This window comes from Vombatus ursinus, unplaced genomic scaffold (assembly GCF_900497805.2).
Source record: "Vombatus ursinus unplaced genomic scaffold, bare-nosed wombat genome assembly UNPS02009205.1, whole genome shotgun sequence".
NCBI lineage: Eukaryota > Metazoa > Chordata > Mammalia > Diprotodontia > Vombatidae > Vombatus > Vombatus ursinus.
The window spans coordinates 50,882,314-50,907,606 of NW_020948983.1; the positions used below are offsets into that span (position 1 = coordinate 50,882,314).

General features: G+C 37.9%; 1 pseudogene; it reads left to right on the forward strand.

Moving 5' to 3' along the window:
- LOC114035679 overlaps positions 1-18,767 on the forward strand; it is a 148,564-nt pseudogene extending 129,797 nt beyond the window's left edge.
- The last annotated feature ends 6,526 nt before the right edge of the window (positions 18,768-25,293 follow it).

The window sequence follows — 25,293 nt, forward strand, 5'->3', positions numbered from 1 at the left end:
TATCTATCTATCTATCTATCTATCTATCTATCTATCTATCTATCTATACTTATAATTCTTTCCCTCCAACTACCCTAATACTGACAAAAGTCTCATGAGTTACACATATCATCTTTCCATGCAAGAATGTAAACAATTCAACCTTAATAAGACTCTTATGATTTCTCCTTCCTGTTTACCTCTTCATGTCCCACTTGAGTCTTATATTTGAAAGTCAAATTTTCTATTCAGCTCTGGTCTTTTCATCAAAATGCTTGAAAGTCCTCTATTTCACTGAATGACCATTTTTCCCCCTGAAAAATTATACTCAGTTTTGCTGGGTAGGTGATTCTTGGTTGTAATCCTATCTCCTTTGCCCTGCGGAATATTATATTCCATGTCTTGCGATCCCTTAATGTAGAAGCTGCTAAATCTTGTGTTATCCTGATTGTGTTTCCACAACACTTGAATTGTTTCTTTATGGCTGGTTGTAATATTTTCTCCTTGACCTGGGAACTCTGGAATTTGGCTACAATATTCCTAGGAGCTTTCCTTTGGGGATCTCTTTCAGGAGGAGATTGGTGGATTCTTTCCATTTCTATTTTGCCCTCTGGTTCTAAAATATCAGGGCAGTTTTCCTTGATAATTTCTTGAAAGATGATGTCTACACTCTTTTTTTGATCATGGCTTTCAGATAGTCCAATAATTTTTAAATTCTCTCTCCTGTATCTATTTTCCAGGTCAGTTGTTTTTCCAATGAGATATTTCACATTGTTTTCTAATTTTTCATTCTTTTGGATTTGTTTTACAGTGTCTTGATTTCTCATAAAGTCACTAGCTTCCAATTGCTCTATTCTAATTTTTAAGGAAGCATTTTCTTCAGTAATCTTTTGGACTTCCTTTTCCATTTGGCCAATTTTGCTTTTTAGGGCAGTCTTCTCATTGGCTTTTTGGACCTCTTTTGCCATTTGGGTTACGCTATTTTTTAAAGTGTTATTTTCTTCAGTATTTTTTTGGGTCTCCTTTAGCAAGCTGTTGACTTGTTTTCCATGATTTTCTTGTATCACTCTCATTTCTCTTCCCAGTTTTTCCTCTACTTCTCTTACTTGCTTCTCAAAATCCCTTTTGAGCTCTTCCAAGGCCTGAGACTGATTCATATTTTTCTTGGAGGCTTTGCATGTAGGAGCTTTGACTTTGTTGTCTTCTGGTTGTATGTTTTGATCTTCTTTGTCACCAAAATAAGATAGTATAGTCTGACTCATTTTGCGCTGCTTACTCATGATCCCAGCTAATTACTTGAGTTTTAAACTCTTTGTTAAGGTTAGAGTCTGCTTCCAGTGTGGAGAATGTACTGTCCCAAGCTTTGGGGATTTGTATGGCTGTTTTCAGAGCTACCTCTAGGGACCTATAAATTTTCAGTTCTTCCAAGGTGGTATGATAAGGGGCAAGGTGTTTCCTCTCCATCACCAGAACAAGCTCCACCATGCCAGAACTCCTCCTCGCCCCAGGACCGCCCTCAGAACTGTGACCCAGATCCAAGCATGGGCAACACAAGAGATTCCTGCCTCAGCACTGGCAAAGAGATCCCTGCAATCCCCCTCTGATCAGCCACTCAATTCCCCCTCAGTCTGTGGGCCAGAAGCTCAGGAGGCAGCCGTGCTGCGCTCAGGATTTGTGGCTGAAACCTAGCTCCTTCTCTCACTGCAGTCACAGACTTTTCCCACTGACCTTCTAAGTTGTCTTTGGAGTTCATGGGTTGAGAAGTCTGGAAACGGCCACAGCTGCCCGCGATTCAGCTTTCTGAAGCCTGCTCCAGGGTCACTGCGGCCTGTGTGCCCAAGCCACACTGCGCTCCTCTCCCTGCCTGGCACGATATACCTTTCTGATCAACCATCCAGGCTGTCTTTGGCTGGAAATTTGTTTCACTCTGTCTTTTTGTGGGTTCTGCTGCTTTAGAATTTGTTTAAAGCCATTTTTTATAGGTATTTGGAGAGGTTTGGGGGAGAGCTCAAGCAAGTCACTGCTTTCCCTCCACCATCTTGGCTCCACCCCCCAAGAGTAGAAAAGTTCTTAAGGGACCTCTATGTTTAAGGAGTGGAAGAAGGGAAACAGTTGGAGACAGAAGAAGGATACTTAGATAAGCATAAGAAAAACTAATAAAATACAGTTCCATGTAAAAACCACAGGGAAATAGAAAACCAAGAAAGTGAGGGTGGGAGTGACCAACATTGTTGAATGCTGTCAAGAAGTCAAGGAGAATGAGGACTAGAAAAAAACAATCAGTTAATTTTACAGTTAGAAAGTCAACAGTGACTTTGGAGACTGTAATTTCAGTAAATTGGTGGGGGTGGAAACCAGATTGAATGGATGGTCAAGGACTGGAGGCAGAAGGCATATATAACTTAGCATTTCTAAAAGTATGATAGGGCCAGGAGAAATATTGTTTAACAAGAGGATAACAGGGTTTTAGGAAGGATTTTTGTTTGTTTATTTTAGGATATGGAAGGCTTGAGCATGTTTGTTGGCAGAGGGGAAGGAACCAGTAGAGAAGGAAAGACTTAACATGCATAAAATGCTAGATGATGGATACAATAAGTTTCCATAGGGATTGAAAGGAGATTAACTCAAAGACATAAGTAGAAGTCAAATAAGTCAACAAGCATTTATTAAGTACCTACCATGAGTCAGGTCCTGTACTAAGTTCTAGGGATATAAAGGCAAAAACAGTTCCTGATTTCAAAAAACTCATTGCTTAATGGAGTAGACAACATGAAAACAACTGTATACATGTAAGACTTATACACAATAAATTGGAGACCATACCATTGGGAAGGTACTAGTATTAACAGGAAATGAGGAAATGACCCAAATGAAGTCAGGGAAGCCAGGAGACAGTGAAAAGGAGGAAGAACATTCCAGGACTAGAGGATCAGGCATGAAAATGCTCAGAGTCAGGAGATGAAGTATCATGGGTACAAGAAACAGAAAGAGGCCAATGTTACTGGATCATAATATAGTATATAGAAAGGAAAAACGTGTAAGGAAACTGGAATTAGAAAGGGTTGGGTTATGAAGGTCTTTAAAAGCCAAACAACACATTATACATGTGATCCTGGAAGTAACAGGGAGCCACTGGAGTTTATTGAATAGATGGGGTGATATTGTCAGAAATGCATTTGAGGAAGGATCAATATGACAGCTAAATGAAAAACAGACTGGAATGGCAAGAGCCTTGAGGAACTGAAACCAAACAGTAGGCTATTGTAATAGTCCAGATATGAGGCGATGAAAAGGTTAGTTTTGGCAAAGGAAAGGGCCACCTCAATCTCTAATATAGCATAGAAAGAGGGAGCAGGTGAAAATATGAAGGATATTTGGGAGTTTTTCTTTTTTCTCATTTTTTTTCCCTTTGGTTCAAATTCTTCTTTAGAACATGACTTATGTGGAAATATATTTAATTATATACATATATTTAATATATTTATAAATATATATGAATATATATTTAATATGATTGTATGTGTATAACCTATATCAGACTGCACATTGTCTTGGGGAAGGAAGAGCGAGGGGAGGAGGAGAAAATTTAGAATTCAAAATGCTATAGAAATTTTGAATTTTGCTATAGAATTTTGAAAACTAAAAACAAACAAATAAATAAAATAATTTTAAAAAGAAAAGAAAAAAAACCACTTGGTACTGGCCAAGAAATAGAGTGGTAAATCAGTGGAATAGGCTAGGTACACAAGACACAATAGTCAATGACTGTAGTAATCTATGGTTAGATAAACCCAAAGACTCCAGCTTCCAAGATAAGAACTCACTATTTGACAAAAACTTCTGGGAAAACTGGAAAATAGTATGGCAGAAATTAATTATAGACCAACATTTTACACCATATACCAAGATAAAGTCAAAATGGGTACACAATTTAGTCATAAAGGGTGATACTACAAGCAAATCAGGAGAGCAAGGAATAGTTTACTTGTCAGATCTATGGAGAATGAAATAATTTATGACCAAACAGAAGGTAGAGAACATTTTGAAATGCAAAATGGATAATTTTGATTACATTAAATTAAAAGGCTTTTGTGCAAACAAAGCCAATGCAACCAAGATTAGAAAGCTGGGGAACAATTTTAATAGCTAGCATCTCTGATAAAGGCCTCATTTCTAAAATATATAGAAAACTGAGTCAAATTTATAAGAATACAAGTCATTCCCCAATTGACAAATGGTCAAAGGATATGAACAGGCTGTTTTTAGATAAAGAAATTAAAGCTATCTATAATCATATAAAAATACTCTAAATCACTATTGATTAGAGAAATGTAAATCAAAACAACTCTGAGGTACCACATCACAGCTATCAGATTGACTAACATGAGAAAGCAGGAAAATGATAAATGTTGGAGAAGATGTGAGAAAATCTGAACACTAATGCATTGTTGGTAGAGTTGTGAACTGATCCAACCATTCTGGAGAACAATTTGCAACTATGCACAAAAAGCTATAAAATTGTGCATACCTTTTGACCAAGCAAAATCACTTCTAGGTCTGTATCTCAAAGAGATCATAAATATGGGGAAATGATCCCCATGCACAAAAATATTCGTAGCAGCTCTTTTTGTGGTAACAAAGAATTGGAAATTGAGGGGATGTCCATCAATTGGGGAATGGTTGAACAAGTTGTGGTATATGAATGTAATGGAATACTATTGTGCTATAAGAAATGATAAGCAAGTGAACTTCAGAAAAACCCGATAAGACTTATATGAACTGATGCTGAGTGAAATGAGCAGAACCAGGAGAACATTGTACACAGTAACAGCAACATTGTGTGAACAGCTTTGATAGACTTAGCTTTTCTCAGCAATGCAAGCATCTAAGACAATTCCAAAAGACTCATGATGGAAAATGCTATCCATATCCAGAGAAAGAACTATGGAGTCTGAATGCAGACATGATATACAAAATGATAGACATATCATATGATATTACAGAATGATAGGCACACTCAAAGCCTTTTTAGCTCACTAAGATCTGTTAGAGCTTATGCCTTCCTGGTATAGCCTTTGAATACCTGGGATCACCTCCACATAAAATGAGGTATTTGAGTAAGACTTCAGTGTCAATAAGAAAGAAATATAATGATTATAGAGCAGTCATATTGAAGATACATTTAAGGTAAAATAGCATAACTTCATTTTTTACTCTAAACAACATTGTTCTGCTTGCTCACCTCAATTGTTTGCTAAACTAAAGGCCAAATACATTTTGATTGTTTCCACACTGTTAAAGGATGAAGATTTTCCAGCATCAAAGACACTAAAAAGAACATGTTATCTTTCAAACTTCAAATTATAACATAAAATAGCAATCATCAAAACTATTTGGTAATGGTAAAAAAAAATTAGAAAAATGTAACATTGGAAGAGACTAGAAAAGAAAGAATTCAATAACTCACTGTTCAATAAGCCAGAGAACTTAATTTAGTTGAGGGAAAACTGATTTGACGAAGACTATTGAGAAAACTGGAAAGTAGTTTGGCAGCAATTAAGTTTAGACCAGCATCATAGAATCAATCTCACAATAAACTCAAAATGGATATATAACTTGAATATAAAAGGTTACCCTATTATAGAAAAATTAGAAGAAAGTGATGTCAGGTACTTTTTCACAGGTGTGGCTAGGGGAAGAGTTTTGTTTATTTTAACAAAAGCTAAAGTTGATCATCTTAATTAAAAATTTAAAAGTTTTGTATGAACAAAATCAATGCAACTAAGCTACAAAGGAGAGCTGTTGATGAAATCAACACCAGATAAGGGACTGCTTTGCAAGATTTATAGAGAATTGACACAAATATAAAAGACTAAAAACCATTCCCCAATGGACATATGGTTAAAAGATGCAAACAAACATTTCAAAACAATTTAAAGCTATTAACAATAATTTAAAAGATTGTTCCAGATCACCAATAGTAGCAGAAATGAAAAATCAAAACAACGTGATTTCAACTAACACACAGCAAATTGACAAAATGACAAAAGATAGATTTCCTGAATTCTTTAGCATGGGTTTTATCAAACTTTTACCAGAAGAGCACACTTGCCATTGTATAATGAAAGCCAATGAGAAAATAGAATATGACATACAGAAATTCATTTTATAAGCAATGTTTTCAGGAAGGCATATAGTTCTGAAATAATTTTACCTGGACTGTGAATCATCTTTAAGACTCACAAGAGGCCTTTAAAAATAAACTTTGAATTAACTGGGATCAGAGAATCTTATTTTTTTTCTTATTAAACAACATGAGAGCATCAGGGGATTTGCAGTGACTTCGAATTTCAGATGACTGTTTTGAATAAGCTGAAAGTCGCTTAATGAGGTTTAATTGTAAATATGTAACAAACACTGGCTTTCAACTTGTAATCCCTATAGGTAGCAAGGCCTTTTCTTTTTCTACTGCATTCCCCTCATACTGATAGGTAGTACTGAAGACCTTACAATCAGTAAAAATATTTTTTTAACTTTCTAAATAAATGGTTTGCCCCCAGGATAAGACCTTTTATACCATTTTAGCCGAGAGCAAATTTCCCTAGATAAATTGGTTGGCTGCTTCTTGAATTCTTTTCAGCTGGAATTGTGGCACTCCTGTTATATTGATATTATCTCTAGCCATGGCAGTTTTTTTTTTAAATCCACATATTTTGTTTCATAGGAAGAAAATTAGATTATATTAGGTTGTATACAACACAGAGCTTCAAAACACTCACCCTGTCAAAATAATTTCTTAATTAGTTATACAACATACTTTTCAAGACAGAACGTGTCAGGCAAACATCCTACAGTGGGGAGTTTAAGTGGATTCAGGCTCAGGATTTTAATAAGACTACCTCCTGCCTCCTGTGTGGAGGGGGGAAAAAGTAATTGTCTGGCAATTCTGCACTTCCTTGGAGACCTACTTCAGATAAAGTTTCAACTACTTGTTATAAAGAAAATCCTTACATTTTTCTTAAGAAAATAATAAATGCATTAGGTTATCATTTGTTAGGTTGAAGACAATATTGAAGCTTTGAAAATAAGGCATTAAGAGAGAAGATTACCTGTGAAAAGTAAATTTTGAGCACATGATTACAAAATGAAATGATTGAACATAAGGATATGATTACAACACACATTCTTCACCTACCCTTCCCCCAGCATCAGCACTGGTTTCAGGATGGTTTATCAAGTGACCTACAAGTAGTTTAAAGAAATTGCTTCACCCACCAAAGATTAGTATCAGGAAGAATTCCAGAGCACCTCCAGCTTAGCATATTGGAGCACTGGGTTTTAGACCACCTGGCTCTACCTACTAACTGCTGAGTATGATTTTGGGCAAACTAGTCCTACTTGTTTCATAGAATTGTGGTGAAGCTATCTTTTTTTTTTTTGTCTGAACATATGATTTCATAAGTGACGGGAATTCCTGAAGAACAGATAAAGAGTATCTGGGGAAACCAAGAAGTTGAGAGAATTGCTCATTATTAGTTGTTACCATGTGTCAAAGGTAGGATTTGAACTCAGTCCTTCCTTTTCAAAGACCAGCATTCGATCCACTATGCCAGTCTACTCTTAGTTGTTATGAGAATCACACACACAAATAAAGATATGAAAACACATTGAAACATTTGAGTCAGTGGGGTGCAGTGGATAGAGGGCTGAATTTAGAGTCAGGAAGACCTGGGTTTAAATCCCACCTCAGATACTAGCTGAGTGTTCTTTCTGGGCTTCTGTTTCTTTATCTGTAAAATGAGGGGGTTCACCTTGCTGACCTCTGACCTCTCCTCCAGCTCTGTGTCTATGATCCTATGGTTTATGTATTTAAATACACTTTACCTATCTTGTAGAAGGTAAATTCCTTGACTTGAAACTCATCACAGTCAATCTATTAACAAATCCTACTAATTATATTATTTTGATAGCATTTACAGTATCCTTCTTTTTTCCCCATATTCATGGTCCTATTCATCCTAGTCCAGCCTTTGTTTCACATGTGCGCTAATGCAAGTCTACTAATTCTACTAATTGGTTTACACTCCCAAGTCCTCTTTAGGCTAATTGTTGCCACAATAGTCTCCCTAAAGTGTTCCTTTGATCATGCTCATCCATGAAGTTAAAAACCTGAAGTTAAAAACCTGCACTAGGTACCTACTGAAAACAGCTAAAACTCCCTATGCTGGCATGCAAGTACCTTTACAATATGGTCATGGCCTCACTTTTTTGCTTTATTTCCCAACAACCAACTTCATCAACAGTCAAACTGATCAACATTGTGTATCCCAAACATGCCTTGTGCTTTCCTACCTCTGAGCTATTGATCATTCAGTCCTTATCTCCAAGCTTCATCGTGAAACAAATGTCATCCTACATATGCATGTATTTATACATATATATATAATGTATGTGTGTATTTACATATACATGTATGCATACATAAACACATACACACACCAGCATTCTTTCATTAGTGTTACACACCTCATGAAGTACCAATGTCTATGAAGCATGACCATCATTCAAAGGGCAATGGATAGGCATATGGTGCATGCAAACTGGCTGCATCACCTTGCCAGCAAAGAATTACAAAAGAAAACTGCTGTGAAGGACGCCATTGAAGAAATCTATCGAGGAGGAAGATAGGATGTTGAGATGCACAGAGCAAACAACAAGAATTAGTTTAGCGTTCCACTGGTGTCTTTGTGATGTCGAGGAGATCTGTCACATATTAGGCAGACCCCCTAGCAAAACTGAAGAGGGGAGAATGTGGAAAAGAGATGGGTTTTGGTCTGCACCCCTGGAAAGAACGTCCATACTGATGAGATCACAAATACATCTGAGTATTTCAGACTCCTCACTCACCTTTGCCCTATACCAAAACTAATCCCAACTATTCTTTAAGACCCCAGCCCAAATCCTACCACTTTCATCTTGCCTTTCCTGAATATCCCAGGGAATATTGTTCTATCATCCTTCAGACTCCTATAGGGCTTATCTCATGGCCAACTTACTTGTTAAATAACCATGTACCACTTTTTGGACACCTCTGCAACTGACATCTCAAAAAAGCACATACATCTAATATCACTGACCTTTTCTTTTTTTTTCTTTTTCTTTAACTTCATCTCCCAAACTGAATTGTAAGCTTCCTGAGGACAGGAATCATGTTTTAGTCTTGCTTGTATCCCACTTAGCACATAATAATAGCTCACATTTTATATTTAAGGTTTGCAAAGCACTTCGCATATCTTTTCTTTTCTCATGTGACCCTCATAATAATCCCATAGGAGGAGTGCTATGATTATCCCCATTTTAAATATGAGAAAACTGAGGTTCAGAATGGCTAAATAGTGGTGGGTCTTGAGGCTCAGTTAAATAAGCAGAGTATTGTTTCTCCTGAAGAAAACACGTTGGCAGGGATATGGCAGCTTTGTTCAAGAATTTGAAGGGCTGTAATGTGGAAATGGCATAGACTTGTTCTGTTTGGCTCCAAAAAGCAAAACTAAGACTAGTTGGTAGACACTGCCATATCTATGCTTTAGGAAAGGTAGTTTTTGCATCTGTGTGGAGGTTGCCTGCCTATCTGCTACAAACCTAGTTGGGTCAGAAAAGTGGATGGAGAGGCAAAGGAAATGTTTGTCCCATATTGCAGAAGATATATAACTGGAATGCGACCACTGCCTCAAATATGTTTTCACTGCCACTGACTAGATATGTGAATGAATATCATTCAACATATTCACCTTTCTAGGTCTGGTTTCTAGTCTTCCATTCAGCTATATGACTGGGCTATTTGTGATTCTAAAATCTCAAGAGCTATCTGATTTGTAGGAACCTGTAGGAGGAGAACACACTGATTAGAAAAGTGCTAAGAAACAGCTTCTAAAGGAAAGAAAATACAAAAAGAAAGTGAAACCCCCAGGTGGAAGGCTAAGGAAAAAGTTAAAAAATGAGTAGCTGGTGAGAGGAACCAGCTGTGTGGTAGATAAGAGATATAAGTGTATATACAATAGCTTTGTATTTGACCAATAATAAAGGAAACCACCAATCCTACTTTGCAGTTACTCAGAACCCCAACCCATAGCAGGGAGTCCTGGCTATTAAAAGAGAAAAATCAATACATTTACAACTGGTAATGTCTGGAACTGTATTCCTTTCATTGGGAGTGAGGGGGTTATTTTACTCTTCAAAAAGTCAATGAAAGGACTGAGCTATGATAAAGACAGTATGATACCCTTAAGTGGCATCTGACCACAAATCTGTTAATTGAAGCTATGCCCCAATAACCACAAGTTAATCAACTTTCATTTCCCCCTTCTTTTCTAATTTTGCCAGTAAAGCCATTCTAATTTTGTCATCAATGTCAGCACAATGTCATTTCTCATGAAGTTAAGAACTTATGGCTTCCAGAGGATACCTCTGGGTAAAGTCAGCTCTGAAATAAATGTGCATTCTTGATGCAGGGTTGGGGAGTGCAGCTGGTGGGAGTGGGCCTTTCCAAATCCATGCCCCACCCTCAGTTGTTAATGCTCGTCCTTTCTAGAAGTTATTTCACATTGCTTTTTATATACCTTATATTTACCCATCTTTGTATGTGTGGCATCTTCCCCCAACCCCCTTTACAAAAATTAAGCTCCATGAGAATACGGAATATTTCCATTTTTGACACTATATTCCTATCACCTGGCATTATGTCTGGCATGTTCTAAGAGCTTAATAAATTTTTTAACTAAGACCTTCTACTAGGTACTGTGAGGACTTTAAAGATGGTGCAGTAGAGAAAGCCCCAGACTTGGAGTCAGATTATATACCACCTCTGACACCTAGTACCTCACTTAACGAGCTACACTAAGATTCAAATGAAACAGAGATAGGGATGAGAGTGTTAGTTTCATTGGTAAAGGGAATTCCCAAGAGAGGAAATGCCTTCTACCAATGAAAATAACTTGGACTCTGCAACTTACAGTCGTACAGATTTGCCTAGAAGATTGAGAGTTAAAGTGATTTGCCCAGGGTCATACAACTTCTGTGCAACAGAGGCCAGACTTGAAGCCATTCTTCTAGCTGGCTCTGTGTCCTTTATACCAGAGGTATCCACCTGGAAGATGGGCAGCACACAGCCTGCAAAACCCCTGAGAGTTGCCAGAACCAGATTAAAATGTAACTAGGAAATGTTTAACAAATAAAAATAAAAATTCAATGCAACATAGATAATGTTAATCTGAGGTTTTCTATGTCAAAATGCAGCCACAGGGATCTGATTCTATATGAGCTTGATATTATTGTATTACACCATAATGCCTTTCTCTAATGATATTATACATATCTGGACAGCTACGTGGCCCAGTGGATAGAGCACCTCACCTAGATTCAGGATTGTTGTTATTCATTCTTCATTTTTTTTTTTAGGCAATTGGGGTTAAGTGACTTGCTCAGGGTCACACAAGCTAGTAAGTGTTCATTCTTCATCCTTAAAGAGGACCAATGACATCAGAAGGGTGATGTCTTGACTTGCAAGTGAATTGGACTTAAGTGAGGCAGGGCTATACGAAGTCATCAGTCTCACTCTCTCCTCCAGAATCATCGAAGTCCAATGGCAAGACATAGTCAAGATGCCTGGCTTTGGCCCCAGATGCAGTAGGAGACCCTGGCCTTTTTAAGCTAAGGTCTTTCCCAGGTCTCAGCCTGTCCATTCAGTGATTAAAGGCTAGGTAAGAATTGAGGCAGAAGATGATCTAGTTTGCCTTCACAAAAGAATCAGTCTGGGAGGGGAAGACTCTCAGAGCTTCTGGTCAGAACAGAAACAATTGCCAGAACACTGTGTGGGGGGAGTCAGGAAGACCTGAGTTCAAATCCAGCCTTAGACACTTAATATCTGTGTGATCTTGAGCAAGTCACTTAACTTCCACTTGCTTCTGTTTCCTCATCTGTAAAATGGGGATAATAATATCACCTACCTACCAGGGTTTCTGTGAGGATCAAATGAGATAAGCATAAAGCACTTAGTACAGTGCCTGGCACATAGTAGGCCATAAATATTATTATTATTATTATTACTATTATTATAATTCAGATCTTCCTGACTCCAGGGCCAGTACTCTATTACCCCAGATAGGGGAATACAAATAACACATTGAGGACATTTACACTGTGTGGTACTGAGAGCAAATAAGATGATGAATATACAAGTGTTCCGTCAACAGTGAGGTCCATGTCAATGAGTAAATAATATTAATACTAGCAACACACATGTATGCAGTGTCCTAAGGTTTACAAAATGAATTCCTCAGAAAACCTTGCAAACTAGGCTGCACAAAGAATGTTATCTCCATTTTGAGATTAGAACATTGAGGTGAACCTCAGAGTTAAAAATATTCACTCAAAGTCCCTGGCAATTATGGTAATTTTTCATTGCCAGGATTTGAACCCTGGTCTCCTAGCTCTACATCGAAGACTCTTTCCCCTTTGCCACCCTGCCTTTAATAATGATTATTATCATGACAAATAAAAACTACAGTCATTTCAGAAGCTCACTCACTTTCAAAGACATAATGCCTTTTGGAAACGGAATCTGAAAAAAAAAGTGATTTCTTTTTTTTTTTTTTTCCCCTAAGAAAACATTTTCTTTAACAAATACATCTGGACAGTTTACAAAGTCCTCAGAGGCTAAACAGCTAGTTCTAACAAGTTCTATATTTGACACATTTTTCTTCAGGGTAACTTGCTTCATTCAAGGTTTTAATGTTTAAATAAACTGCTGCCCAAATCAATAACCCACAAAATCATTCACCCTGGGAGAGGTCTTCAATCCTCCTGCCCTGCTTAAAGTCAATTTGTATGCTTGGTGACATGGCTTTGGAATGCCTTTCATTATTTTTTGCTCAGTCCTCTCAGAGCCCTCCTGTAATTGTGGCTACTATATTTTCAGCCGAGGGACAGGCTCCCCACCCTGCCCCACTCCCTTCATTCTGTGCCATTTTCTTAATGTATTTCAGAAGCTCATCATAGTCTGAGAACTTGACACTTAGACATTCTCTGATATGTCAAATGATATGGTAGGCAGATATCAGAGATATAGCCTCCCATCCTTAATCTTTATCAAAGGCTAATTTTTTTTTGGAGTCAGTTTTTTTTTTTCCTAGAAAAAAAGAAATGCTGGCCTTCTAATTACTTGATTATTAGAGATCAGAGTGAGACCACAGTGTAATGGGGTAGAATGGTTGCTGGATTTGGAGTTAGAAGATTTGGATGCAAATTCTGCTCCTTCTATTTACTACCTATATGACCCTGGATAAGTCACTTCACTAATCTGGGCCTCAGTTTCTTTATGTGTAAAATTAGAATTTTGAACTGGATGGTCCCCCTGGTTTCTTTTAGCTTTAAATCTATCAACCTATTCACATATTTTAATACTTTAATAGTTCTTTTGTTTGAAAGTAGGGACCGTATCTACTGGTTATAATTGGAGGTGATGATTATTCCCAACCCCCACCCCTATAATTCAATTGTAGCTAAATGATTTAAATTTCAGGTCTTAGAATTTTTTTGCCACGTCTTTTGGTTTTTTGTTTGCTTTATTAATACCCTTTTTTCTTTGCTTCACAGTGATTTTATACTGAACCCTATACTAATTAAACTTATCCGTGTGACACAGAAAAACAATAAAGCAAGATCACTGGTTATAACGACAAAGTCTGTTCTTAGGCATGCAAAGGTCATGGGCTATGATGGCAGGCACACTTGGTATATGCTCCATGCATTCCTAGGCATCTGATTATGTAAGTGATATTCCATCCCAGGAACAATTCAGTTCTCTGCTAAGACAAGGAGAATACACTTCATTATCTTTTTTTCCAGGACTTTTATTAGGTGCCCCCCCCCCACACCTAATTCAAAGTCTTTTTGGTGATTTCTTTTATTTGCAAGGTTATGGTTATTGTGTATACTGTTCTATTGATTCTGCCTATTTCATTCTACAGTAGTTTCTACTAATTTTCATGTGTTTCTCTGTCTTCCTCACATTCATCATTTCTTGCTGCATAATAATTTTCCCATAATTCATATATTACAGTTTAATCAGTCATTCTATAATCATTGGACACCAACTTGGTTTCCACAGCTATGAAGGTTTTGGTGTTTACTGAACTTTTACTTCTAACTTTGACTTCTTTGGGGATATATACTCAATCAATGGGAATATTTTTAAGCAGCACAATAAGAGAATCAACTTGAGAAATTCAGACTTCCCATGGCCCTACTTGTCTTAAGATAAAAGTGCTTTATGCTCAGATTAGTTTGAAAGAGATGCCTTTTTAAAAAAAATCAAGAAATGAACTTCAGAAGTCAAGATTTGTGATTTAAATCTAAATGATAATGTGGAGTTGTAGAACATGAAAGCTCCTTATCATGAAATTGTGCCATAATATAGCTCATACTGTCATTTTCAATACACTGCCTGCCTTTCTCTATAGCCCTCAGGCTAAAGCACACTTCAAAATGTATGTTAGCAGTACATTGTTCTGCTTATGGGACATGCAGACATGAAGGTTCCCTGGGAAAAAAAAAACTCATCCTCCCATATGCAGCAGGTTACATTTAAAAACTGAAGTACTTAGTTAACAGCAATATTAATCCGAAGTATTTCCAAGTTCTCTACTTCAGAGTTGCTGTGACAACAATAAGTTTTTAAAGGATTTAATTCTGACACTTTCTAGGCCCAAGTCTTTTCAGAATAAATACTCCCATAAAAGAAGTCTCCCACATTTTTCTTTCTTGGAGAAAGTATTACAGTATACCTCCTATTAAGAAAGGCTTCTTCTTCCCTTTGTCTTCTGAGGCAGAACTAGCATGGGATGGATGGACCTTTGCCCCAAGGCAGCATGGGAGCTCTTTCCTAAGTTCTACTTTTTCCCATAACCCCCAGGCTCCATGGGGATAAGGCAAGGACTCTCTGGGAAACAGATCACTTTCTCTTCTGGAATGAGTACACCAAGAGTCATATGGGTCTTTGCACACACCCCCTCTATATACAGATGTCCCGGGGGAGAATGTCTAGTTATCAATTCATCAAAAAAGACACTTTAAAACTCATAGTCCATATTTTTCACAAAGAAGCTTTACAAATACATTTTGCCTTCATCTGAGGCATGTAAAGTTGGTTAACCACTTAGAGCCACTGTGTAAGAGCCACAGCAATACAATAAAGGCACTTCTACCCATACTTTACATTTCAAACTGTGTGAAACATGCTGCCAAACTGTTTTTACTCTCTCCCTGCTACTGTTTCTTTTAAGAAAATCTAACACTGTCTTCTTCAATGTTTCAGGACTTTCTCAAGCCGTTACTGATTAAATTCTAGTTTTATTTCGTTTGGCAGGAGACTTCAGTGAAAGGACAGATCTATATTCCATTTTCATTCAAACATTTGCTCTTTTTTGAGAGAAGACAATGAACGAGTCATTAGACTTTTGAGAATGCCTAGAAAAATAAATTTCTGGAAAAGGGAATGACCAAGAATCTATGTTTGTTGGAGACTTGGAAGAAAGAAAAAGAGAAAGTGTTATTTTCATGTAAAAAAAAAAAGATTTGTCCCCAAGATATGATAATCACTGTGGTACAAAAGGGTTCTAGCCAGAATCAGAATAGACATGGGTTCAAATCCTACTTCTAACACTTATTAACTCTCTTCTAAACACTCTGGAAAAAACTGGCTTCTGACCTTATCACTCAACTGTAACTGCTCTCCAAAGTTATCAATATCTTGCTACTGGACTTCAATGGCACTGCAGAAGAAAATAAGGCTGATGACTTGGTGAAGCTCTACCTCACTCAAATCCAATTCATGCACAAGTCAAGACATCCACCTCAAGATATCATTGGTCCCTTTCAAGAACGAAGGATGAACAACAACCACCAATGATCTGTTAATTGCCAAAGCTAATCACCTATACAGTCTTTGACACTGTTGACCATTCTTTCCTCATGAAGTCTCCTTTCCTTTTCCTGGATTTTCATGGCACTGCTCTTGCTTGGTTCTCCTCCTACCTGTCTAATCAGTCCTTCTCAGGATCACTATGTCATGCCTCATAAGTATGGCTATATCTTTGTCCCTTTTCTTTCTTCATTTTCTTACCTGGTGACCTCATCAGCCATGGATTCAATTATCATGTCAGACTCCTAGATTTATATATCCTCTTACCCTCTCTCCTGAGCTCTAGTCCCTCACCATCAACTCTCTACTAGACATTTCAAAGTAGATTCCCTGTAGGCAGTACATTCAAGACAGAGTTCATTATATTTCTCCCCTGCATACAGTCCTCTTTCAACCTCCCTAATTTCTGTTGAAGGTACCACTATCCTTCTATTCACCTAAGTTTGAGACCTCAATGTTATCCTTAACTCTTCATTCTCATACCCCTCATATATGCAATTGGTTGCCAGATTTTGTCATTTCAATCTCTGCATCTCATGCTTTCTCTCCACTTAGATAGCCACCACACTAATTTAGGACCTCATTGCCTTTTATCCGGAATGTTTCAATAGTCTCTCCACCTCAAATCTCTCTGCACTCCAACCCATCTTTCACATAGTTGTCAAAGTAGTTTTTGTAAAGCACAAGTCTCATCACATCCTCCCCTACTCAATGAACTTCAGCCACTCTATAATATTCAGGATGAAATAAGAACTCTTGCATTAAATCTCTTCATCCCCTAGATCCATCCTATCTTTTCCATTTTTATCAATTACTCACCATGCATTGTAGAGTCCAATTAGCCTCCTTGATTTTCTTCACAGATGATAATCCAGCTTGTTTCCCATCCCTGGAACACTCTTCTTCCTCCACTTTTCCTCTTGGAAGTCCTTGTTTCCTTCAAGATTCAGCTCAACCACAACCCTCTAACTAATATGTTTTCTGACCACCTCCTTTCTACTATTGCTTAATGCCTAGAGTCTTATTATACCAGCCTTTTTATGTGTTTTATCTCACTCTATGTATGTGCATGTTGTCTCTCCTTATAGATCCTTAAGAATAGAGACATTTCCACTTTTGTCTTTGTATTCCCATGGCTTAGCACAGTACCTAGGACATAACAAATGTTTGATAAATGCTTATTGATTGACTGAGTGACTGACCATGGAAAGATCATTTAACTTCTGGGACCTTAGTTTTGTTCTTTAATTAAGATGATAATCTTTGTAGTATTTAATTCGTAGAGTTGAGAGGATCAAATAAGATAATATAAGTAAGGAATCTTGCACAGCTTAAAACACTATATAAAGGATAGCCATTATTATTATTATTATTATTATTATTATTATTATTATTATTATTATTATTATTATTATTATATAATGATTGGACCAGATAGACTCTGTGATCCTTTTCATCTCTAGGAGCCTGTGAAACACTTATTGATTTCAATGTACTTAGTACTAAGAAGGATACAGAAGAAATATGTAGTATATTTCCTGCCCTCTAGTAGTTTACAATCTGGCTGGTCAGAGAAAACAGAAATACATAAAATGGTTAAACAGCAATACAAGGCAACATATAGTGGGAGAATGGTGTGCCCCCAAATGAGTATTAGAGCAACTGAGTGGCATACAAGTTGAGAGAGGAGAGATTAGTGTGAGAGCAGACCTCAGTGCAGCAGAAGCAAGACTTGAACTGCATCTAGAAGAATAGGTAAATTGATCAATGGAGAAAAATAGCACAGACAAAAGCATGGATTTAGGAAGGAATCATCAGAGAAAAGTGAGACAAGACTGGTTGGAGCAAAAAAAATCATTTTAAAGAGCTTATAATGTTATATAGGGAGTGTAGAACTTTGAACATCAGATTAACAATAACAGTGGGACAGCGGAGCTGATGGAGCTGGTCGAAGTTGACACCATGGCCAGTGGGGCAATGTCAGCAGTTGGGCATGAAACAACCCACCCCAAGACAGTGAATCTACAACCCTACCATCCTCAAAGTTTGAGACCACATGGAATGAGCAAAGAACTTCCTTCTACATTTTCTGCAGAAGTTGTTTGAAGACCCTTATAGCATTTTCTATCTTGTGCTGATGCCTTGATGAGCAAGCTGCTTTATAATTCTATGTCCTTAGGAAGTCATTGGACATAAAGAACTTTATTATTATTGCAGGAATGAACATGGTGACCTAGACCCTCAAACTATCCAGTAAGCCCCTTGTGGTGACTGAGACGCCAGGCCACCTAGCTGATCACCTCCATTAATTCCATCACCTTCAATATCAATAAGATTCTTGTAATGGATGATGCTGACTGGCTGTTGGAATAGAGCTACACTTACTCTATCAAAACTAGGAAATGATCTTTACACAGTGTCAGTACAATGATGGATACTCTGGTTGAGTGACCATTAAAGGAGCTCCAGTGACTTACGTCCAATAAGCCCTTCTTCTAGGAGGCCCAGAATGAAGTCCATACTGTAGAGCATCTCAACTAGGATTACTTTTGGTGTCTGAGAAGGTAAAATATGTGTATCTTATCCACCTGATTAAGACTATCTGAGATGAACATGGAGAAAACTCAATTGTCACTTTCACCAATGCTCACAAGACCTGACAGATATTGAGCATGATGTTGAAGAAATTCAATTTCCCTTCAGTTGCCCTGAATTCCATGGTGAAGTAGAAATATCATTTTGCTCCTTGGACAAGTTCAAGCCAATTTTCTACTGGATCTCAATAGCAATATTTATAGCAGCTTGGTACTAGACTATACCTACATAGCAAGTCACTGATCCAAAATGCTTCAGACTTCCATATGATCTACATCCACTGAGTGGGGCATACTTCCTGGGCAGGGTGGTATGGCATTACCATTATAATTGTGATCAATATTATGAACTGTGATTTAGGACAGCATGAATCTGTTACATGCCACTGAGGAACAGATTAAGATTAAGCCAGAGGACTTCAATGTGAAAGAGGTCAAGGTCCTCAAAATCCTTACCCAGGGGGCAGCTAAGTGGTGCAGTGGATAGAGAACCGACCCTGAAGTCAGGAGGACCCAAGTTCAAATCTGGCCTCAGACCAAACACTTGACACTTACTAGCTGTGTGACATTGGGCAAGTCACTTAACCCCAACTGCCTTTAAAAAAAAAATCCTTACCCAGGTCAATGTGGTATTTAGAGAGCATGAGATCAAACCGGAAGCCATCGACTGTGATGAGAAGAAAAAGATCAATAAGAGGGAGAAGTTGGTTCTTGAAGAGAAAGATCAAGACCTGGAGGCCACCAAGATCGAGCAGAAGAATAAATAGTTCAAGGAGGGCATGGTGCAGATGCTGCAGAGGAAACAGGGGAAACAGAAGCAGCCTATGGCCAAAGGGAAGAAGTGATGACGTGACAGCCAAATCTCAGACCCTGCCCTATTCCTAGAGCAGCTATCTGGGAATACCCCTCTCTTCTTGTCCCAATTTCAAGATGCCAAAACAGGTCCATAACTTTTGGGCTACTAAGGTGTTCCTGGTTCCTTCTAGGAGGCAGTAAGAAGAATAAGGAAGTAAATGGTGAAAGAGAGAGAATACCAGACTAGGAGGAAAGATACCTGGATTCTAGTCATGACTCCACCTCTGACTCAATGTGTGACCTTGGACAAGTTCCTTCTCTTCAAACCTCAGTTTCTTTCTTTGTACAATGATCAGTTCTACTACTTGGCTTATAGTCAATGAGATCAAAGATGAAAATAAAAGTTTAATATATACTTAAATATTCTAAAGTACCTAAAAATTGGAACTATGATGACTGGCCACCAATTGGAGAGTGTCTAGAAAAGCCAATATGTAGATATAATGGAATATTATTGTGCAGAAATAAATGATAGGAATTCCTGAAAAACATAGGATGATTGTATCATTTGTACAAACAAATCAATAAAGTAAAAGAAACAAAAGAACAACACACAGGTTAACTACCAGAGTATAAATAAGAAAATAGGAAAACTAAGTTCTGAGTAATAAAAAATAATGGTCCTAGATAATTGGTATCAAAAAATCTCTCTTTCCTCTCAACAGAGAGTGGAATTTTGTACACACTGTAGGAGTTGAACAATTTTTTAAAATTGCCTACTTTTTCCTTGTTGCAATCAAAGGTCTAATTGTGAGAGGTTTTTTTTTTTCCCTAGTGAATAGAGTTAAAGGACAGTATCATGGGACAACTTATAAGGAAAATATCTTCTTAATTACAGATATAAAAATTATGGACAATACAATACAGGACAATACAGAGCAAATTAGTAAATATGTCTAATAATGTATTAGTTTGGTTACTTACATATTTAAGAGAGAGAAGCAACACAAAGGATATACATATATATATAATATATATATATGTATATATATATATATATATAGAAAGAGAGAGAGAGAATATACGTGAGGGAAAAAGAATGTCTGGTAACAGGGCAAGAGTGAGTTATAACCACTGGATAGTCCACGTACTCCATTGGTATCTTCTCAATTTCAAAAGAAAGTGAAGAAGCCCTCCAGCTCAGTAGACCCATCCCTTGTACCATGCTTACAGAAGTACAAGGAAAAGAGTTGCACAGGTTAAGCAAGCATGAGTGTGCTGCTATCTGCATCTTTGGAGTGAATACTCACATCAGTGAGATCACAGATCCATTTGAGTATTTGAATGTACTAGTTCTGCCAACACTAAGGCATCCTAAATCCTTTTCTTTGAAGAAGAATGTGCAGCTCAGCAGTTTTCTATCAAATAGCAATAGCACAAATAAAAATAAAATGTTTTCCTTTTATATCGTAAGCAGCAGCATTGCACTAAGGGAAAAAATTCTGTGCTAAGAACTAGAGAACTTGGTTCTTGTCCCAGAACTACTGTTGTCTGGCTCTGTGATCTTGGGAAATTCATTTACTTCTCTCACTTTCCTTCTTCTGTAAACTAATGGACTTGGTTGAGATCACTGAAGGTTCTTCCACCAGTTCTAAAATCCTGAGATTCACGATTCCAAACGTAACCCAAGTCCACAAGCTCATCAGTGTGGGACTCTCTCCTTTCTCTGATTTCTGTTTTCCTATCAACTTGGATAAATTGGTTTCTTTACTATCTCCAATGCATGTTCATTGTGGAACTGACATTTGGTGGGAAAGGAGTTAGGCCTTGGATATAAAGCTTGGGGTCCTGCTGCTTTCCCCATTAGCAAACAGAGGTCAGAAGTTTTAGCTTGAACCTTAAAATCCTAGGCTAATAATATTTAAGGCAGCAAATATATATAATTCTAGCATGGTATCCCCTGCCTCCCAGTAGAGCGGAGGAGACAAGCTTCTACCCTTCATCTACTGCCTCCCCTTCTGGCAGAAACTAAAGTGTCCCTTGGAAAAGGCGGGAGAAGAAGTTAGAGATGTTTATTCTGCTGCCCTGCAAGACAATGCCGTATGTGGGGACAGTCCTCACTACACTACAATATGCTTCCTCCACTACTTTTCTATGTTTTTTTTTCTACATCAAATCTTCTCATTTGACCTACTAAAAAAAATTAGAGGCAGTGTAGCATACTAGTTAGAAGATCACCCCCTGAGCAGTCAGGAGAATCCCACCCTTGATATATATTACCTATGGAACTAAGGGCAAATCACTTAGCTTTTCATTGCTTCAGATAAATTTCTACAAGTATAAATAACACACGAGTTGTCAAAATGCATCAATGGAGAGAGTTTCCACACAGTGGAGAGAGATCTCTAAACCAACGAAATCACTGATCCAGACCCTTTCAATAAAAAAGGAAAGATACGTTAGTCAGCTATCGTTATGCATTCTCTACAGAAAAGGAAAATTTTAATGACTTGTTGAACATTACATGCCTAATTCATGTGATTTGTGACTAGAACCAAGGTTTCCTGACCGCATACAATAATCCACCATGACCAAGTCTGTGAAAAAAGAAAAAAAAAGTCTGACCCTCTCTCTTGAAAGCTACATTATGATTACTTCCACAGTAGTTGACAAGGCTGAACATATGGAAACACTCTTCTCTCAAAGCACACACAGAAAGATCAAATTAAAAGAACAAACGACACAATTTCATCAATAAGGCAGAGGGACAAGTAGCCCCTCTGTGAAAAGCAGGTGATTGGTGTTTATGTCTGTGGCTTACGCAGAAATTATATCTCTGTTGATTATGCAAATAATAGAGCATCATTATTTTTCCCCAAGAAGAAGAGGTGAAGAGAGTTCTCGGATCCTTTCAGCAGGAGGCAATGTGGTACAGTAGAAAGAAACGTGGCTCTGGAGTCACACAGCTTATTGTTGCTGTGCGGCTGTTTCGGTTGTACCTGACCCTTTGTGACCCTATATGGAGTTTTCCTGGCAAAGATACTGGAGTGGTTTGTCATTTCCTTCACCAGCTCATTTTACAGATGAGGAAACTGAGGCAAACAGGGTTAAGTTACTTGCCCAGGGTCTCACAACTAGTAAGTGCCAGATTTGAACTCAGGAAGATGTCTTCCTGACTCCAGGCCCAGCACTTTCTTCATTGTGCCACTTAGCTGCCCCTAGGTTCAAATTTCATCTCTGTCATTTACTAGGCAGCTCACTTATCCTTCCTGTTCCTCATTTTCTTCATCTGTGAAATGAAAGGGATGAGCTAGATAACCTCTGAGGTTCACTCTGGCTGTCTATCTATGATTCCATTCCCATTCATCCCCTGCATAGCCTCTCTGCAGCTGTCGCTCCAGCTCCTTGGAAATCTTTTGGGGCGCATCAGTAAACCATAAGTAAACACACTTAGAATGAAGAAAAGGCTGAGGAGACAAGGTCAGAGACGGCTTCATCTGTCAGCCTTCCCTCCTGCTCTGGACGACAGGAGGCAAAGTGGGAATCACTGGGGGTGGAGGGGAAGAGAGAAAGGAAGATGTGAGGTCAACTTGTTCGGTTTCTTTGGTCTGCTGGTAATTTCCATTTCAGGAACTAATGGCAACAACAATAACAGTACCGTTAACAAAAGCCAAAAGTCTGGGCTTGTTCCTTTGGTGTGAACTGCCGAGATGCTCTTGCCACCTGCCAAGGGCCAGCTGCCAACTCATTTGGGGAGGATTACTTGGTTTCAAGGTTTGGGTTGAAGGGAAAATGGAGCAACCTTTGTACCTTTCCTTCAAAAGGACAATTCATCTCACCAGCTATCACTGCGCAGGAAGGAGGTGTAAAAATGGAGCTTTATTTCTCCAGTGGAAAAGCAAAGACTTCTAGATGCTTCCCAGAGTTTGTCCACTTTGTTTTTAATCTTGTATAACAAACAAAATACTGAATGGGGAGTCCCATCAGCTATTATTGAAAACCTTCAGTTCCAATGTACAAGCTCCATGCCTGGCAAAGTGAGAACGGAGTCAGGCAGGGTCCCTATCTCAAGGAATTATGGTCAATTAAGTGAGACTGTTCTCTCCCTTGGAGCTGGGTCATCATTAACGTGTGACATACTTCACTAGCACTAGCAGAGTCATTCTCTGGTCTTTCATGTTATCATCATATGTTTTGTTTTGATTTTTACTCCTTCAATTTCTTGGAGAAGTAAGATGGGGTAGAGGATAGCATACTGGACTTTGAGTCAGGAAGATTTGGATTCAAATCATGCCTCTTAAACTTACTCTCAGTGACCAAAGTCAAGTCACTGGCCTCTTTCAACACTATGCAAATCTCTTAAGGTTTATTGAACTAGTTATTAGAGGAAATGGGAGTTTCTACATCGACAATGATGAAATCACAGGTCCTTGTCCTTGACTTGGTCATTGATGATTCTAAACACCCACCTCAGTCCACAGTAAATTTACTCTCTCCTGTGAGATCCAACAATCAGTAGGCTTGGACACCCATGGGGAGAGATGTGGGTTATCAAAAAGAGGACTGGACTTGGTAGTTAGGAAGAAATGCATTCGGATCTCACCTCTGATATTACATGTGACCATAATCAAGGCATGTAATGTGTCTACACTTCAGTTTCTTCATATGCAAGATAGAGGTAATAATATCTACAGTCACCTATAATACAGAGTTGTTTTAAGGATAAGATTACATAATTAATTAAAGCTCTTTGATTACCTTGAATTGTTACATGGTCAGTTATTATCAATTGGTCATGTACTTTGAATGCAAAAAATCACATTTTACATCCTCCACAAGGGTCATAATTTAATATCTTAGCTGAGGCAGCTTGGTGACTAAATGGATGGAGGTCTGGACTTGGACTCAGGAAGACCCAAGTTGAAATCTTGCCTCAAACCCTTACTAAGTATGTGACCCTGAGCAAATCACTTCATCTTTGTTTGCCTCAGTTTCCTCAACTGTAAAATGAGGGTAATAAAATCACCTATTTCCCAGGGTTGTTGTGAGGATCAAATGAATATTTGTAAAGTGCTTAGCTCATTGCTTGGCACATAGTAGGCATTTTATAAATGCTTGTTTTCTACCTCTTTTCCTTCATAGCTTCCTTTCCATTCCAACCACGTCAATCTGCTCAGAGTTCCTACCTCCATGCCTTTCTTCTAACCACTCTTCCATCTGGAGGAATAAACCTGGTTACACTCCTCTGAATGACCACTGGTTTATCAGTGTCCCTCTTAAAATATGTCATTCCAAGTTTAGTTTGGCAGATGTTATAAACCTACCAATCCACAATGTGAGACTATTATCTCCTTTTCCTCTACACGCTATGCTTCAATTGATGCAAATTGAGACAGATTTTTAAAATACTTGTGTGTGTGTGTGTGTGTGTGTAGTCATGTCATGTTGTTCAATCAATGAGCATTTAAGTGCCTATTATGTACCACTGTGCTTGGTACCAAGAATATAGAGATTAAGAGAGAAACACTTCTCTTGGGAGCTTACATTCCACTGGGGGTACAGTATGTTCAGAGGTGTGATAATACAGGTTATATGCAAAATAAATTTAGAGTAATTTTTGGCAAGGAATTATAATGTAAACTGTCATCTTATTGATGGGCCTGTTTAGATCTTTGCTAACTTAGGTTCTGTCTTTCAATTTCTTAGTTATCCCTCCAGCTTTGTATTCACTACAAAGCCGATAAGCAGGCCTTCATCTAGGTCATTGATAAAAATATTGAATAAGACAGGGATAATGATAAGGGTTGTAGTATACTGTGAAAGCTCCTTTTCCATGCTGATCTATTCATCAGCATTCTTTGTGATGTTTATTTTATTGATAACAAATTCATCTAACTGTACTTTCATCCAGACCATTTTTTTCTTGTCTTCTCCACAAAACTATCATGT